The 19934-nt window shown below is 35.4% G+C and overlaps 2 long non-coding RNA genes across 3 annotated transcripts; both read right to left on the reverse strand.

The window, feature by feature from the left end:
• Positions 1-1195: 1195 nt before the first annotated feature.
• Positions 1196-2715, reverse strand: LOC120122320. 2 transcript variants are annotated; one of them, XR_005516073.1, is made up of 5 exons: positions 2617-2715; positions 2304-2391; positions 1914-2020; positions 1775-1825; positions 1196-1686 (listed from the first exon to the last, which is right to left on the reverse strand). It is a non-coding gene; the product is annotated as an uncharacterized LOC120122320 (long non-coding RNA). The 2 variants fall into 2 exon arrangements; XR_005516072.1 differs by lacking the exon at positions 2617-2715 and having other exon boundaries at positions 2304-2598.
• A 166-nt stretch (positions 2716-2881) lies between these two features.
• On the reverse strand, positions 2882-5714 carry LOC120122325. Its single transcript, XR_005516075.1, has 3 exons — positions 5606-5714; positions 4997-5081; positions 2882-3646 (listed from the first exon to the last, which is right to left on the reverse strand). It is a non-coding gene; the product is annotated as an uncharacterized LOC120122325 (long non-coding RNA).
• Positions 5715-19934: the final 14220 nt, after the last annotated feature.

Consider the following 19934-nt stretch of genomic DNA (forward strand, 5'->3'; position numbering starts at 1 on the left):
TTCATTCTTCACCAAGGCAAGGCTCTATTGTTAATTAAGGTATATCGCAAACATTTCTGATGACTACAATGTTTTTTTTGTTCTTATATTGCTACTTTTGTATTGGTTATTTAGGTACGCAATTCGGATAAATTGAAGGAAATCATGAAGAAAATTCTCTATTTAGGAAACATATTGAACCAAGGAACTGCACGGGGTAAGTGACATTCAATTTTCCTTTTGGCTTCAGTCTTTGATGCTAGAACTGCAGCTTATAAACTATTATTCAGAGAAGATATTTAATAGCTAAACCACATGTACTGTGATGTTTGTCTAGACCCATGCATTTTAATGGAACTTGTTATGGTGTTTACCTGCATTGTCGCATGTGAGATTATGTCACAACATCTTGAGCATCATTCTTGTTCCTTAAACACAAAATATTTGGTGTTTTCCCAAGGCATGGATATGGTGTTGAAACTAACTTATCATATCTTATTGAAGATACCTTTGCTGTTTCTTATTCCAAATGATAGTTGTGTCTCTATTTATGCTAGATAAAATATAAATTAGGATCCAATCCCTTATCCCACAAATCAGTTTGTGTCTACAAATATGTTTATCCTTATTAATCTGAAACAATTATAACCACTACAGCAAAATAGAGTTTTAGTGACATTTTTTAGTCCTATAACGGCGTTTTTAAGCGCGGCTAAAAGCATTTACGACGATAGGAAAAACGTCGCAAGAAGCGTCGACTATACCAGCGCCGCTAAAGTTAGCGGCGTTTGAGAACAAAAAAACGTCACAATAGGTCAAGATCTATTGCGACATTTTTGGAGCAAACGCAGCAAAAGGTTGATATCTAAAACGACATTTTTGGAAAAAAACTCTACAAAAAGTCAGATCTATAGCGGCGTTTTCGGAATAAACGCCACAAAATGTCAGATATATAACGACGTTTTTTGGATACAAACGCCGCAAAAGGTTAGATCTATAACGACGTTTTTAGATACAAACGCCGCAAAAAGGCTAATGATAGGAAAAAAGAACCATTAATATCGAATACTAGATTTCAAAACATTTCTGATTCTAACACTGCATTCAAAATAAGTTTTCAAATCAAAAAATCAGAAATGATAAGTAATTCATGTCAAGCTTTTATAGGCTTCAATAATAAATTATAAGGAAAATTAGGAAATATTTACAGTGGAGTATTCTATGGAAAATATTAGATTATCAATATAATAAGAATAAAAGAGAAAAGCAGAAACTATTCACCAATTTCCCCACTTCTGCTGTAGATGGGTATAGTTGCAAAGGAATGCCAAGTCTTGTATTGTTGATAGTGCATTCTCTTCTTGCAATCTAAATGAATTAAAGCCGATATCATAGCACACATGATATTAAATTGAACGTTTTGGACACCATCTTGCTCCATATTCTCTTAACCTGCTGTAGGCACTTCGTTGCTTTTCCGGTCAAGCTTTTTCGGTATTTACCCCGTTTGCCACTCCGTTGCTTACATGATCAGACTTGTTTAAAAACAATTCCAATTGCCCACATGATGCCATGATGAGTCCTGGACATTTACGAAAATACATATAGTGAGCTTGACAGGCAAAGTTCAATGGATGATTTAATAATAAGATATAAAACAAGCATAAGCATATTTGGAACGTCATAGAGAGTGACAATATTTTCGGCCTGGAAAGAAGTCATATTTCTTAATAACAGTAGTTACTGATTTAGGAGATGAAAGAGAAGCAGACAAATAGAATTCATGTTTCATTACCGGAACATGGCAAAACTGAGAGAGCTTTAACTTGACATTATCATCAAGTGCCTATTGTAAAAAAAGGGCAAGTGAACGAATAAGAAATGTCAAATTAGCACTGGTAAATACAGTTGAAAAAGAGAAATCAGGGTAGAACCATTGTACTGCGACAAGCAAGAATATTTGGTGTCAAGCCAAGTTCTCTAAGTCCCCGAACACTATGCTAACAAGCATGTTTCCTCATTGCTTGATTCTTCTGAATTCCTTAAAACGAAGAATTATACCATTACTTCAAACCTATAAGGACTGTACATATACAGAAAACAGACCGATAACAAAGAAAATATTATATATGAGTTTGAGCTCCGTAGCTCCTAGAAAAGTATCAAATTATTAGAGTGAAGCTTTCAAAGAAAAACATGGACCAGAAAACTTTCGAGAGTTTGGTTATATTTTATTCTTTCATGGCCAATGAAAGCTTGACCTCAATACTATATAATACAAACAAAAAGAAAAAATAAAAAGAATAATATATTCAAAGACTTACCTGTATTTGTTACTAGCATGTTTACTGGCCACGGGTTTAAAGTTTGAATTGATCATCTTACTAGAACCTTCACCATGAAGTTGTTTTGCTATAAACAAAAGAAAATTCTCTTTTAAGTATTTGCACCAAAAGCTACTCATTGCTTATACTGAATTTCTTCTCCAATTGAAGTAATTGGAAGGCTAGTAACAATCAAGGACCATGAACTCTTACATTGGTAATTTGAAATAAAAAATTTAAAAATAGAATAGGAGATTTATATTCTACTCCAAATGAAGGTACATATACCCTAGTAAGGACTGTTAAAACCAACCAGAAAAACATGATATAAGCATACCAGAGCTTGTCCCTGCAGAAGAAAAGCAGCTTCATTGTGAAATATTTTAGTAAGATGATAAATTCAAAATTTAAACCTTTGTCCAATAAACATTCTAGTAAAAATGCAGATAAGTCCTGAAAAACATGATATAAGCATATAAGAGCTTGTCTCTACAGAAGAAAAACAACTTCATGGTGAAATATTTAAGTAAGGTGATAAATTCAAAATTTAAACCTTTATCCAATAAACATTCTAGTAAAAATGCAGATAAGTTCTCAAAGAAACATGACTATTATAATACACTCACAATTTACTTATTAGATGCAATGTAGGACAAGATGTCATGAAATGCACATATTCCCTTAGAGGTCTTAATACCTTATAACTAAACATGAAAATCTTACTTAAGAAAACAAGTGTAGTAAACCGAGTCAGCGTATTAAATCTGAGTAAACTCATGTAGTATGTCTCTATGTCTTGCAAGTTTCTGGGTTACCGAAGTAGTCGATGTAAAATATGCATCACATCTACCCATACCATCAGTCTAGCAGTTTCTCAAGCAATGATTGAATTTCAATTTCCATAGACTTCCATGAACTGCTTGACCCGGCTGGTGGCGACCCAGTATCTACATAATCTAAAGGTAAGTAAATATTATCACAAAGAAGAAGAAAAAACAAAAGAGCACCAGACTCCTAAGGCTTTGGATTCCTAAAACAGAAAAAAATCTCATTAAACAAATCTTATTTATTCAGCTTTTAGAATATGTTCAGTTCTTCAACAGATTTGTTCCTAATTTCAATAATCTACCGGGAAAAAAAGCAACACATATTCCAAAAAATAACAATAAAAAGGAGGAAAATGAGCAACCCTCCTGGGTTGAACCTAGCATCTTCGATCTTTCGAGCTTCTTTCCTCAATTCCTCCCAACCCGATTCTTGTAGATTCAGGTTCAGATCCATTATTTGGATCTCGGTAGTTCAACTTCGGATTCCTCGCTCTTCAATTCCAGCGATGAGTTCTTCTAAAAATGTGGATAAGGGAATCAAAATCAGAGATAGCGTACAAATGGCAGTGAAGTAGACGGGTTTAGGGTTTAGTAGTGAAGCAGATGGGTTTGGGTAAACGGTGGGATTGAAAAATACGTGAAGGGGAAAAATGAAAAAGGGTTAAAGGGCACAGGACTTAAAAATTGTAAACTTACGGCGGCGTTTGTAAAAACAAACACCACTAAAGTACGAGTCTATAGCGGCGTAAGTATATAAACGATACTAAAGTACAAGCGTATAGCGGCGTTTGTATAAAAACGCCACTAAAGTACAAGTGTATAGCAGCGTTTGTATATAAACGCCACTAAAGTACAAGTGTATAGCTGCATTTGTATAAAAACGCCACTAAAGTACAAGTCTATAACTGCATTTGTATAAAAACACCACTAAAGTACAAGTCTTTAGCAACGTTTGTATAAAAACGCCACTAAAATACTACTCTGTTGCGGCGTTTGTTTAAAAGACACCACTATGGATGAACCTATTGCGCCGGTTTTATAAAAACGCTGCTAAAGTTTCCATTTTGTGGCGTTTGTTATGTAAACGCTGCTATATGTTTAAAATTAGTAACTTTTACTCCCAAAACGCCGCTAAAAACACCGTTATAGAACAATTTTACTGTAATGAACTAAATATTAGGATATTTACGGCTAAAGAACTCATGAGATTCTCCACCACTCCCCATCAAGCTGGTGAAAGATGTTCTCCATTCCTAGCTTGCTGATATTCTCTTGGAATGAAGCATTAGTTAACCCCTTAGTATGTCTTCCATCTGCCTATGTGTAGGGACATAGGCTATGCGAATTAATTCACTTTCTAAGTTCTATATAACGTATCAGTCTTTTTCAGTATGTTTGGTTCTACCATGCTAAATTGGAATGTGGGTGATATTAATAGTCAACTTGTTGTCACAATACAACTTCATTGGCCCATTCCATTTAACCTTAAGATCATCCAAGATAATCTTTATCCGCAAGAGTTCAAAAATACCTTGGGACATAGTGCTAAACTTTGCCTCTTCACTTGATTCTGCCACCACTTTCTGTTTCTTACTCTTTCATGCCACTAAGTTCCCAAAAAAGAATATAATACTTGGTAGTTAATCTCTTATTAGTGATAGAAATTTCCTAATCCGTATCTATATAGGCTTCAACAATTTGATTATATTCTTCCTAAACATAATACCATCTCTAGGTGAAGTTTTGAGATACTGAATGCATAAACCACACTTGCAAAGTATTCTAATCTGGTTAAGCACAGGAGAAAGAGAGAACAACATGAACGGGTATATAACTGAAAGTGAAATGCGAATTAGAAAAACGGACCTTCTCAAGCTCGTCTTGGATCTCTTGAAGCTTCTCAATGGCAAAAACGAGGTCTCCGTCAATTTGTCCAAATCCAACCTAATTCCTACGAAATAAAACATTATCTAACACTTCAGCAAAACAATTAAATCAAACAAAAAAGGTAGGTGTAAGAGTTATTTACTCTTGCAAACTATAATTTTCTGCAAATCCAAAAAAAACATAGGCTTGACAGAAGTAAAATTTTGGGATAAGAACAGGGAAGCAGATATGAAATTATTATAAGGGTAATAAATATTTTGTGTGACCATTGCCGGTGAGAAGGAGACCGCGTTATTTTATCGAAGGATTTTGGGTGTGGAGAGCTTTGAATGAGCGTTAGGGTGTGGAGAGCTTTGAAGGAGCGAGAGGGTACCCAAGGAAATCGAACGAGGAAAAGGTAGCTTCTGACTCAATCGGGAAAGCTTTCGGCTAAGGGATGGAGAGAGCTCCAAAGACATCGACTGATAGAGTATTAGAAGGCTGTGAAACGAGAGGGACGAGAAGCTAGACAAAAGAATCGGTTGGGACGAAAACAAGGAAGCAGAAGAATCTGAAATTACAAAATGAGTAATAAATATTTTTGGTTACCTAAGAAGATGACCGTTGGCCTCAATAAACATCGTCGGTGAGCAGTCGATGGTGGTGTTTGATCAGACAATTTTGGGTATCAACTTTGAAGGTGAAGCTGGAAAATCACTTACCCTTTTACATACCGTAAGGTGACGCTTGATCGCATGAATCCTTTGAACGAGGGGGAATTGGAATCTATAGTGCGTTCAACTTTCCAATAATGGAATTCAACAAGGAATTGAAATTTGATCATATTACTCTCATTAATTTTTTGATAATTTATTCATATATTAAATAGAAATATTTTTTTATTATTTCGGGTCGGGTCGGGTAAAATTTTATTTTGGTCGGGTCGGGTTAATTTTTTAAAGTGTGATATTCGGGTCGGGTCGAGTTTAGGTTTAGGGTGAAAAATATCCGACCTAAAAATATATATAATTTTACCTTATATATTTAGGAATAATTACAATAATATCTCTCTATATATAATTTTTTTCAATTAAGTCATTGTTTTTATTGAATAAAAATAATTTTTTTTATTATTTCAGGTCAGGTCGGATTTCTAATTCATATATTCGGGTCGGGTCGGTTTTTTTTAAGTGTGATATTCGGATCGGGTTCGGGTTTAAGGTGAAAAATACCCGACTCGACCCAAAAATATATATAATTTTACCTTATATATTTATGAATAATTATAATAATACTCCTCTCTATATTTTTTTTCAATTAAGTCGCTGTTTTTATTGAATAAAAATAATTTTTTATTATTTCGGGTCGGGTCGGTTTCTAATTCATATATTTGGGTCGGGTCGGGTTTTTTTAAGTGTGATATTTGGGTCGGGTTCGGGTTTAAGGTGAAAATACCAAACCCGACCCAAAAAATATATAATTTTACCTTATATATTTATGAATAATTATAATAATATCACTCTCTATATTTTTTTTCCAATTAAGTCATTGTTTTAATTGAATAAAAATAATTTTTTATTATTTCGGGTCGGGTCGGTTTCTAATTCATATATTCGGGTCGGGTCGGGTGAAACTTTATTTTGGTCAGGTCGGGTCTCGGATGGAGGTTCCCTTGTTCTCGGGTCGAGTCTGGTATAGCAAAAACCCGACCCAACTCGACCCATGACCATCCCTAATTATGATGATTTTAACTTATGATGTTTATTAGCATGATTTTTATAATTTATTGAAATGAATAATCAATCAATAAAATTAAATTTTAATTTTTTAAAATTTTTATAATATATTATTACATGTAATTTATAAAACAAACTAAAATTAAGCAAAAAAAAAACAAGAAAGGGCAATCCTGCCATTTTACATTACTGAAATCAAATTCATCTGTCATGTCTACGAACTAAACAGAATATAGAATTGTATTCCAATTCAATTTCCTGCCAACCAAACAGAATATGGAATTGGATTCCAATTCCTGACAGATTTCAGTTCCTTCACAGATTCCAATTCTCTCATAAACATTTCAGCGAACCAAACACCACCTAAGTTATTTTACGGGATAAGGGGGTCATTTTCCTTTGACCGGGAAAATATTTTCCTTTGACCAACCCTTTTACATGAACCAAACAAGGGAAAACAGGGAAAACAGTTTCTGTAAATTGTTCCCCCCAAACAAACGAACCTGAATGTGGAAAATAAGGAAGGATCCAACGTGTTGATAGCTCCTAGCTTGAACCATCATGTGGATACCACAAACACAAAGGAGAAGGAAGACGGTTATGACCCATGGATGGTAGCCGAACTCAGGAAGCGACGTCCTAGAAAAGAAGGAAACTATGGAAACATCAAGAACGGGAAGCACCAAGGGGGTTCAAGATTCCGTATACTACAATGGGAGGATCTGGAAATTACACGAGTTGAACAGCAAACAACAAATAAACAATTAAACAAGGAAGGGAAGAGGAGCAATGAAGGTATAGAAAGATCAAACCAGGCAAAAAATAAAGATGTCGCAATGGAGGAAGGAGAACAGCGAATTACCAAAACCAATGGGAAAAGCAAAAACAAAGAACCTATAAGCAACACCAGGGCAGCAGTAGAAGTCGTGCAAATAAATGAATGACAGAACATGGAAATCACCAGACACAACACAAACATGCTCAATGGGAACTACACTGCCATATCCATAATAGAAGGAGAAAGGACACCAAAGGAAGACTTTAGGAACAAAAATAAGGGGGAGCCGGAGGTCCGATACGATCAAACAAAAGTGCATGTAAGAAAAGAATCAGGACAAGGAAACAGTATGAAATTAAAACGCATGGAAAAGCAAAAACAAAGGACTGTTGTTATGGTTACGAGAGATTAGAGAAGTAGAGAGAAGAGAACGTAGGAGGAAGAAGTAGAGAAAGAGATGAAGAAATCAGAATTCATTCAAAATATGCATAATGATCCCATTACAGGTACCCGTTTTATTTGTTTACAATAGTACTAGGGAACTATCTAAGCCAGCTGGTTGTCCTAGTCATAACAAATTCTGGTGTCATCTATTTCCTTTGGGCTGGAGGATTGCAGGCCTGTTCTTGCTGCATAGGTAATGGACTTCCCTTTTGTATCTATTGTTTTAATAATAACTTGTTTCCCACGTGCACTCTCCTCTGTCTTCTAATCCCTAAATTCCCAATTGATTTACTTGCAATCCCTAACCATTCCTTAGTAATTCCCAAATTCCTTTCTTCGAGTCTAACTTCTTCTTCTCTGCCTTTTCTCTTGTGCATGACATTACCCCCTCCATGAGTAGATCCTTGTCTCCAAGGATCGAAATTAGGAACCCGAGCCCTGAAAACTATACAAATTTCCCAATTATTGTGACCGAAGTTGAAGTTCGTCCATCTCACGATTAGTTGAGTAATTGTGCAAACGCATTTCTTAACGATCCATTTATCCAAAAACATCTCAAGAAACACTTTCCATTGTCCATCATTTATCACCTGAGAAGGTTCAGTAACCGCCACTGCCCTTTCGCCAAATTTCCTCTTTAGCTAGTTCTCCCGAAAGAAGAGATGGATTTGTACATGATCTAGTAAGTCAAGTTTGGAAGTCACTTCTCCAATCTTTTCAGTAATCTTAAGATGCCTATAAAAACATGCTGCTAATTGAAGATTTCTTTTGAATGCCAGGGTTGCCTGCCTATAAGGTTGCATTTGTAGGTATTCTTTTTCCATTTGAAAATGTCCTTGACTGTAACTTGTATCAGCATGTTGTTTCATTATGTTCTGTGTCTGTTGTAGTTGCACTTTAGTAATCTGCCTCCATTGCTCTTTGTATTGTAACATATCTTGAACAATCTGCACTATAAATTCTAAATACCATAACATAGTAGGTGGTTTATCGGACTTCACCTTCACTTCGGACAACCCCTCATCATTGTTTTGTGGAATTTTACTCTCCCCGACGCCTCCTAATCTCTTAACTCTCCATTTCAAGGTAGCTAGTTGTCCAACTCTAAGACCCTTAGAAGGAAGAGGTAGAAACCCAACAGCCATACATAGATCGAGGATTTGCTGCTGCCAGATTATAGCACTTCGAAAGATGAAATTCTGAATAGTACCCTCGCTATCATTTGAATGTGAGTGTGCCCCACTGTTCATATCTCCATAATTTCTACATGTAATGTTTAACAGACTTTTAGGTTGTAGTTTATTTTCATCCTTAGTAGTTCCCCTCCCGAAGCCTACATGGAATGTAAGTCTTGCTCCTGAATTTAGAGATATTTTGACTGGAAGAAAAGCGTAAATTGATATTCCATCACTTTGTCCAATATGAACAAACCCATCTTGAAGATTAAGCCAAGCTTCACTAACATTTAATGTGGCATTCACTTGAGAAAGTATTGTTACATGCAAAGGCAAGGTACTATCATTGCATGGATCAGCAACACGTGTGCTCACATGGACATAATTGGTGAAATGCAAGGCTATATTCGTGTCATAGATTTGGTGAGTTGATATTCCAAATTCAAGTTGGAGCTCTTGTCCACAATTTGTCTGTAATATCTTGTTCCATAGGCCCCTTGAAGATGACCCCATAGCAAGCCTATCATCAATAGCACAAATAGGAATTCTGAGAATTGATGTCACGTCTCTAGTCCAATCTAAAATTTCTATTGCATCATTGAAGAAACTCTGCTGCTCAAAGTCTTGATTATCATTCTTGCTAGCATCGACAGAGTATGTTGTATTAGTGGAACTGTGAGCAGCACTTCCGTATGTTTTCATCTCAAATGAAGGCGATTCTTCAATCTTCAGACCACCTGCATCAGGATCCCCATCCAATAACTCAAGCAAAGCTTTCTGCCATTCAGGATTTGAACTTGTTTGCTTCAAAGCATGTTTAGCAGCAACAAAATTTTCAGCAAGCTTCATGGGTTGATTGATCGAGCTCTCAAAATTTCCAGCAAATGAATAAGTACGAGACATCAAAATTGATTGTGCTTTCTTTGATGGGACTGTCTTTGATGTTACAACTACCGCTAATCCATCCAAAAAGATTTGTCTGCTGTCAACCATCTCGCATGGACTTCCAACAGAAAGGGAAGCTCTTCGTTGATTTGTCTTATGTATAAAGGCAGTAAGTTCAAGTGATAAGGTTGTCCTCGTAATGTCAAAGGGCTCTACTTTGAGAGTTTCTTGCATAATCAGTTGGTTACTGTTTTGCTGGTCATTTTTTGGATTCATTTGCTCATGTTGACTCTTTTACTAGTCAAGTGGTAAAAGCATGTCGATGTTTTTCTGAACCCACACCTTTTCCGAGTCAGCCAACAATTCTTTCCCCTTTTTGGCTTCCACATTTGCATCTTCAAAAGCCAAAGTTGAAGCTGATTCTTTTTCCTGTCCATCAGAGACCTCTAACAAAAACTGCAGAAGTTTTGTCCTCAAAGACGACACGCGTGACAGTGGAAGAAGACTTTGGTATAGATTTCCAATATTCCTCAATTGATATTGGTCCACCCTCCATCCCGTATCATAATAAATGGTGGTTCTCTTTCTCAGTTCATCTGGAATCTGCATTCGATTTTGGAGAAGTCTCTGTTTCAGATTCAGATTCAGCTCCTCCCAAATTTTGGTTTTATCCATGTTGAGGTAAGATTTCAGACTTTGGTATTGATTTAACCAGTGGATGCGTACCCCTTTGACTCACATTTGCTGAATTTTTCAGCACCACGACTGAGAAGTTTGTCACCACTGCTATGGTTTATGCAATGCTGAAGCTCTAACATTTTCTCAAACATTTTATACCCTTTGCAATGAAGTATCATAACACCATTGTTGGGGTCACTCTTTGCAGTTTTAGCATAACATTTAAGTGGTGGTTCAATGCTTTCTAGCTTAGTTTTGGGTATAAAGCAAGCTTCTTCAAGTGTATAGACAGGGTAAATGTTCTTACCGTAAGCATCATCCATTATAGTAGCCTTTATATCGTTTTCCATTGCATGTTTCTGCTTAGCTTCTGTTTCTGCAGGATCTTGACCAGCACAGAGGCTGGATGATTCAATGATGAATGGCTCATCTTCTTTTGCTTGCATTTTATCGAACACCTGAGACACATTAACACATCCCTTCTGTTTTTGTTTTTGCTCACTCATTGTACTAGCCAGAATCTGGAAGATCGCTCCATCAATTTCTGGGTTGCATTCATTTCGTCTCCAAATCAGTTATGCGAGCATTCTGTGCTTCCCACCATTTTGGAGGAGTTGATTTAGCCGTTGTATGCTTTATCATCTTGGTGAGATCGTCAAGCTGCCTCTGAATCGCAGAAAGATTAATGAAGTCTGTCATGCCTTGGTTCTTTGCTTCAAGCTGCCAGGAAATGATGGCTCTGAATACCAATTGTTATGGTTACGAGAGATTAGAGAAGTAGAGAGAAGAGAACGTAGGAGGAAGAAGTAGAGAAAGAGATGAAGAAATCAGAATTCATTCAAATATATGCATAATGATCCCATTACAGGTACCCGTTTTATTTGTTTACAATAGTACTAGGGAATCTATCTAAGCCAGCTGGCTGTCCTGGTCATAACAAATTCTGGTGTCATCTATTTCCTTTGGGCTGGAGGATTGCAGGCCTGTTCTTGCTGCATAGGTAATGGACTTCCCTTTTGTATCTATTGTTTTAATAATCACTTGTTTCCCACGTGCACTCTCCTCTGTCTTCTAATCCCCAAATTCCCAATTGATTTACTTGCAATCCCTAACCCTTCCTTAGTAATTCCCAAATTCCTTTCTTCGAGTCTAACTTCTTCTTCTCTGCCTTTTCTCTTGTGCATGACAACTGGGTCCCAAATTCCTTTCTTCGAGTCTAACTTCTTCTTCTCTGCCTTTTCTCTTGTGCATGACAACTGGGTGGAGACGGTGCAACAAAAATTATATGCAATAATTCCATCAAACACACAGGACAACATGAACCAAAGATGGCAGTAGAGTTCTACCGCAATTTATTCACCAGCCCGCACAAGAATGGAAGTACCTATGAAGTGAAAGGAGAATTTCCAGAAATAAGCCAAGTAAACCGAGAGGAACTATGTAGACCAATTACGGATGAGGAAATCAAACAAGTAATCTTCGAGACGAACCCTTGGAAGGCCCTAGGAGTGGACGGGATGCACACCATATTCTATCAAAGAAATTGGCAGCAAGTAGGCGAAAGTGTGTCGTTACGTCAAGAACACATTCAATGGAGCACCCATCGATGAAACCTTGAATCGAACCTTGCTGGTTCTACTTCCTAAAATGGACACACCGGAGCAATTAAGTCAATTTCGACCTATAAGCTATGTTCGGTCTTATGTAAGGTAATAACAAAGGTTATAGTGAATAGATTAAAGCCGTTCTTACCCGATTGGATCTCACATAACCAAACCAGCTTCGTCCCGGGGCGTGCAATAACAGACAACGTAATCATCACATAGGAAATCGTACACTCGTTGCGGAAGAAACAAGGAAAGAAAGGGTAGATGGCGATCAAGATAAACTTAGAAAAAGTGTACGACAGACTGTCCATTGAAGACACGCTACAGGACCTTAGACTACCGGAAGATATGAAGAACATGATTGTGCACTGTATCTCATCTCGACCCAAATACTTTGGAATGGATCCATGACTTTAAACCATCCAGAGGCACTAGGCAAGGAGATCTATCTCCCCTTACTTATTCGTCATGTGCATGGAACGGCTCTCACAGGCAATAAGACGAGAAACGTCGAAAGGTGCATGGAAACCATTCAGAACATCAAAAGATAGCACCGATATCTCATATCTCTTCTTTACGGACGACTTGATCTTGTTTACTGAAGCGTCATGGAACAACTAGAAGTCATCTGCAACGTACTAGAGAAGTTTTGCCAAGCCTCGGGACAAAAAGTAGGCAATGCAAAGACAAATATTCTTTTCGAAGAATGTCTCGGAGTCACTGAAACAAGTAAGCAATGCCTTTGGATTTAAAGAAGTGAAGGGAAAATATGGGAGGACCGGCGATTCATGGAAAAGTAACGCGAAACTCGTACAGGGACATAGTGCAGAAAGTAAACATGAAGCTTTCAGGATGGAGGGCTAAACATTTATCGCTGGCGGGCAGGATAACATTAGCCAAAGCCGTCCTGGCAGCCATGCCGTTTTACACCATGCAGGCTATGGTGTTACCGAAAGGTGTATGTGATGAAATTGAAAGAATTATCAGAAGCTTTATTTGGGGACAATCAAAGAAAAAAAAAAAAAGAGAATGCACCTTGTCAATTGGGAGGACATGAGCAAACCTGTGTCGAAAGGTGGCATGGCGATTAAGAAGCTAGCACACCAGAACGAAGCTTTATTAATGAAAGTTGCCTTTAATCTCATAACGAAAAAAGACCAACTCTGGGTACAAATGATACGATCAAAATACAAATGGAAAGGAACAATCCCAGAATCATTTAACCATCAAAATTATTCATACTTATGGAGAGAACTAAACAAGGTTTGGGAAGATATAAAAAAAGGTGTCGTCTGGAACGTTGGTAACGGGAAGAGCATCGATTCTTGGAAAGACCCATGGCTTGCCGACATTGGTGAACTAATCTTCACGTACAGAACACAGACGCAAAAACAATTGAAAACTACCCAGTTGCTGAAATGGTCGGACAAAATGGGGAATGGAAATGGGAAAATTTTGATAACCAACTGCCCCATGAGATACTCTTAAGGATAGCAGCAGTTAAACCTCCAAATATATCGTTCCAAGAAGACTCAATTGGATGGAATGGGCAACCAGATAAGAAGTTCACGGTAAAAGCAGCGTATAATACGAGGTTACAGGAGACCAGAGGGGAAGATGAAGCAATATGGAATTTGATAGCAAAGTACCGAGGCATACACCGTATACGAACCTTTCTATGGCTGACTGGTCGAGAAGCTCTCCTAACAAATAGTGAAAGATTCAAACGACATTTGGCCTCGAAAGCTCGAAGCGGAATATGTGGTGATGCATGGGAAGATACTGACCATGTACTGCGCAAATGCATTAATGCAACCGAAATCTGGAAATCGTTGATTAAAGAAGAGCTGTTACAGGAATTCATGTCGATGCATATGAAGGAGTGGATACTGAGCAACATAGAGAACAAAAAACAGTACACAAAGAACACGGAAGACTGGGACATTTTATTCGAAACGATTTTATGGAATCATGGAATCACATAAATAAACTAACCTTCGACCCTGAGAGCATCATTAGAGACTCAGTTCTGAAATGTAATAAAAGGTTGGCCAGGGAGATGAAGAACGCTAAGGATAGAAGATGTAACATCCTCAATACCGGGTTAGTGACCAAATTATAAAGTTTCAGAAATTGGTGATTAAAGTAGGATAATTGAATAGTTCAATGATTTATTGGAAATATGATGAAGGTTATTCAGTAATTATTAAAGAAAATAAAGGGTAAATTGGTCATTTGACCAGAAAGATTTTTATCATTCTTTTAGGGTTATAAAACACGTGGGAAAGGAGAGTATTATCCAGAGTCTTCTTCTCCAGCTTCTTCTTCTCCCCGTAAGCATCATTTAAAGGTGAGTTTAATTTCAGCTGTTTAATTCTTGGATTTATAAGTTGATTTTGATTCTTGGAGTATTATATAAGCTTAAGGAAAGCTTATATAAGCTTTAAACATCAAGAATAGAGAATTAGAAAGGAAATGATATGAAGGGTGTAGAAATGAAATTTTGTTATAGAAAGGTTTTTGAAGTTCTAAAGATGGATTTGACTTGTCAAGGGTATAATTAAGAAGCTAGAAGCAATAGAATTGAATTTGGAACATGTTGAAAATTTAGTGTAATTCTTGAATTTCATATGGAGAATAGGATTTTGATGTTAAAGAGGTGATTAATGAATAGGAATGAGTTTGAATATGAGTATGTAAGTTAAAAATAAGAAAGGGGATGATATATAAAGTATTAAGCTGAAAAGAGTGGATTTTCGGGCATAAAAGAGGATTCTGGGCAGAGTGCATCGATGCACATTCATAGTGCATCGATGCATCAAGGTTAAAACTCAGAAATTATTTGAAGGTGTATCGATGCATTGGTAATGCATCGATACACTCTTTTAAAATAGAAACATCGAATGCAATTAGTGCATCGATGCATAAGGCATGCATCGATGCATCCCAGTAATAATACAACATCGAATGCATTTTATGCACCGATGCATCAGTAGTGCATCGATGCATACCTTCATTAAAAGATGAAATTGGCTTTTCTCTGAGCCTAAGGAGTGATAGTTTCGAATATATCAATCAGTATACTGATAAGTATTAATGTATTATTATGTAGATATAGAATGAAAGCTTGTTCCGGAACAAACTAAGGATTAGGATTGATTCAAAACAACGAGGCCCAGGTGAGTGCATCTTATTGTATAAGATTATATGGAAATTTGGACTTGTGATAAGTCTATTCTTATAGTAATAGCTCATTAAGTCTTGATTATAAGTATGTTAACGATATGAAGTGTATGTATGTTTGATTATATGAATTGATATGTTTTGTTTTGTATGTGCTATGTGATTTATGTAAAAATACGGTTAAGTGTTAATGAGAGAATATAAAATAAGTTATGAAATTATATGAATATAGAAGATAAGTCAAGAGATGTAGGGAAATGAAAATAGATGTTTATAAAGAGTCATAGGAGAACAAATATAAGTAATATGATAATGAAATATAAGGCTATGTGAATACATGGCTATGAGATAAAATATGTAAGAATAGGAAAAGATGATGAGAGTGAGTTCATGAGAAGTGATATGAACTAGGTAAACATGAGTTGGACAAGTACATAGTGGTATGATCCATTATGGGAATTAGTGTAATAGAGCTTTTTGATTTAATGAGAGTTAAGGGAACTAAATAAGATTGAATTATAGAATGAAATGGGAATAGTATATCAATTAGGAAACTTGAATATAAAGGGACGATACGAATATACAAGATAAGTTATATGCTAAATATCTATGGAGCTATATGAAAAGATTATAATGAAATTATGAAATTGAATTAAGTAAATAGATTAAATTATTACCTAAATAAAAATACTATTAAATGATATATATTTAGAAATACGATATAAGCTATGTGGAAGTGTTCTAGGTGTTTCTATATGTTATATGAAGTATATGATCATATGTGAACAAGATATGATAAGTATGTTTACATGAATAAATGTGATTGGGTGAGAAATGATAGAAATATATGAAAACATGTATATGTGAATTAGCTTTGTAATTAGGTAAATATATGAAATCATAACTATGAATTATGTGATGTGAAAGTAATCTATGTGATTATATGTTATATGAATACAAGAACATGAGATATGTGACATGTGAATTATATGGAAATGATCTACGTGTAAGTGAACTATGTGACTATGTGATAATATGAAAAGAAGCTATGTGATACGTGATTACCTGCACTTGTGATAAATGTTATATGATATGAGAAATATGTTTACACATACAGATGGTATGTGACAGAAGAAAAGGAACAAGTGATATGAACTGTTATAAATGATAATGCCCATGTTATGTGATATGAGAGCTAGTGGTATAGTTGGCATGCTAAGAGTCGAGGGTTCTACGTGGTCTTTCGGAACATGTATGTAATTATGTGGAACCTATATGTAGTACTTTGGTACACTTATTGGAGCCATTGTATTATGTATGTGGTTCTTAAGGAGTAGTCCTTCGGGACATAGTGGTCCTACGGGATATATACAGTGGTCCTTCGGGACATAGTGGTCCTACGGGACGAATACTGAACTAAGGTTCGGTGCCCTATGAGGGAATTGATACGAGCTGTGGTGACAGCATTAGTGCACAACCTCAATGTACTCACATACCTCTATTCTCAATAATATACATGGGCAATTGAAATACAAACTTTAAAGTGAAAGTGGTACAAGAAGGTAAGTTTCGTATGTGCATGATATGATTATATATGTTATCGTGTAATAGATACATGCATATTGAAATGTCATGATCAAATGTTTAGAATACATATTCATCGGATGAAATGGGTATTGATTGGAAAAATGTATGATATTATATGATAGATATGTTAATGATAATGATAGTATTTGTACAGGTATGTGTTTTGTTATATGAAATGTTCTATGGTTTTTATTATATGTTTATATGCCTCACTAAGTCAACGACTTAGCGTGTGATTGTTTCACACGTAGGTTTCGAGAAGAGTAAAGAGCAATAAGGAGCAATACATGTCAGTTCTCCTTACCAAATGTCAGATCAGAAAAGAGGTGAATAATACATATTTTAATAAATAAAGTTTTAGTTGGCATGTAATCAAAAGAATATATTGTATAAGCTCTGAATAGTTTTGTAAACGTTTTAAATAAGTTCAATGTTATAAAAGTTTTTAAATTACTCACTATTTTATATGAATAAATGTTTGAAAAGACAATGTGACACCTCAGACTCGTATCCGGGTCGGATACGGGTTGAGGGTGTTACAGAAGAGGGACACAAGCGCCCATCAGACAACAAGAAAGGAAAGAAACTAGATGGAAACCACCCCCAAAAGGTTGGCTGAAGCTTAATATTGATGGTGCTAGGAATATTATGGCTGGGAATGCAACATGTGGGGGAGTAGTGAGGAATGACGAAGGCAAGTGGATAACAGGAATCTTCAAGTTCATCGGCACCTGCACAGCGTTGGAAGCTGAACTCTGGGGAACACTAGAAGGATTAGATGAAGTATGGAATCAAGGTGCACGAAAGGTTATATTGGAAACCGACATCGGAGAAGTGAAGCAGATACTATAAGATAGGAGCACTCGACACGTAGTATCCAAGCTACATCAACATATACGCAGACTACTCCAAAGAAACTAGGAGGTAAAGATAGAACAAATTTATAGAGAAGGTAACCAGGCTGCGGACGGCATGACGAAATTAGCATGGGAAGGAGATGGTAGCCGCCAAATCTGTGAGGCACCACCAGCAGGAATTATGGCAATCCTCCAAAAGAAAAGGCAATAGATAGATTAGTTTGTAGGAACAGTTTAATCTCGTTTTTTTCTCCCAAAAAAATATTTTAAACAAAATTTACCATACAATTCACAACTTCATTCTATTATATCTAATTTCTAGTTTATTGCACTTACAAGGAAATGAAAAGTTTTCTCTTCTAATTTTTCCTCATTCCTAAGCCGATATCTTTTTTCCTTTTTTGTCTTTATTGATCGATGACGGCATAAACTTTAATGTTGGTTGCCGATCGTCAGTATTCTTTATTTTCAATTTTATTTTCTCTTGTTTTTTATTTTCAATAAATTTACATATATAACACATTTTTCTCTGTCTTTATGACACGTTTTCTTCTATCTTTTAACACATTTTTCAACCGTTTGGTCATTGTTTTTATTTATCTTTTTCTAAAGGCTTATTAGACATTGTCACGACTGATCAAGATGGCGTTTATATGTCATATTACTAATTTTCTCTGCTTTGTTCCCTCGGACTAGATTTACGGTTTGTCGGTGGTCTTTTAGTAGCTTGATATCTTTTTGTGGTTCATTTGCCGATGCGATCAGATCTGTTTATATCTATCTATGTTCGAGTTTTCTTGGTTAGATTTTAATCTTTCATTGTATGATCATTGTGTGATTTTAAATTACTAATTTTGTTTCAATGATTATAGAAAATTGTTCTAATAAAAAAGATTTTGGATAGCTACATATTATAAGTACCTAATTATTTAAAAAAATGTATAAAAAATCATAATCAACTGTTGTAATCCGATAGTTTGGATTTAAAAATAGAAGAGATTCCTAAAATTTTAGAATTCATCAAATTATATTGTATTGAAATTATGGAAATTATCATGATATGATATATATATATATATATATATATATATATATATATATATATTAATTAGATTTTATCAAATCTTATGATAAGTAAAAAAATAATTATTAAGATTTAATAAATAAATCATGGGTAAACTATACGAGTAATCTCTTATGTCTACTGTTTGTCCAATTTTGACCTCCGACTCAAAAAAAGTGATTTTGGTCCCTAACGTTATCAATTCGTTTAATTTCAATCCCTCGATCGTAGGCCTGTAAACAAACTGAATGTTCCCTGAACTATTTACGAACTGTTCGGCAGGAAGTTCGTTTATTTATTAAACAAACGAACATGAACAAGATTTTATGTTCACTTATTTAAATGAACGAACACGAACAAATGACTTGTACGATCATTTACGTTCATGAACGTTTTGCAATATGTTTGTTTATGTTCATTTATTTTCGTTCGTTTATATTTAACCCAATCTCCATGTTTAAAATATCAAAGCCTAATAAATTTTAACTTTAAAACCATTAATATTTTAAAACACAACTAATTTTAAGTCCAAATAAAAAATATCTAAATCAATTAAAGCAAATATAAACCCTAAAGGTTTTTGAAAACTTTTTTTCTTAAATACAAACTTAAATAATTTTATGTTCATTCGTTTGTCATTTTAACGAACGAACATGAATGAACACGAACAAGAAATTTCATTCGTTTAGTTGTTCGTGTTCGTTCGTTTGTTCAACTGAAGTTAAACGAACGAACATGAACATATTCTCATTTGTGTTCGTTCGGTTCGTTTTTAGACGTACTCGATCGTTAATTCTCGTTAATGGATTAACGGGAGTCTGAGTGACAATTAAAAAATAAAAAAATCAAGTGTCATTTATAGGCATACTCTATCGTTAATTCTCGTTAAGTTGGCAATAAAAAAATAAAATAAAATCAAGTGTCTTCTTATTCTTCTTCTAATGA

The sequence above is a fragment of the Hibiscus syriacus genome, unplaced genomic scaffold, assembly GCF_006381635.1.
Source record: "Hibiscus syriacus cultivar Baekdansim isolate YM2019G1 unplaced genomic scaffold, ASM638163v2 tig00110386_pilon, whole genome shotgun sequence".
Lineage (NCBI taxonomy): Eukaryota > Viridiplantae > Streptophyta > Magnoliopsida > Malvales > Malvaceae > Hibiscus > Hibiscus syriacus.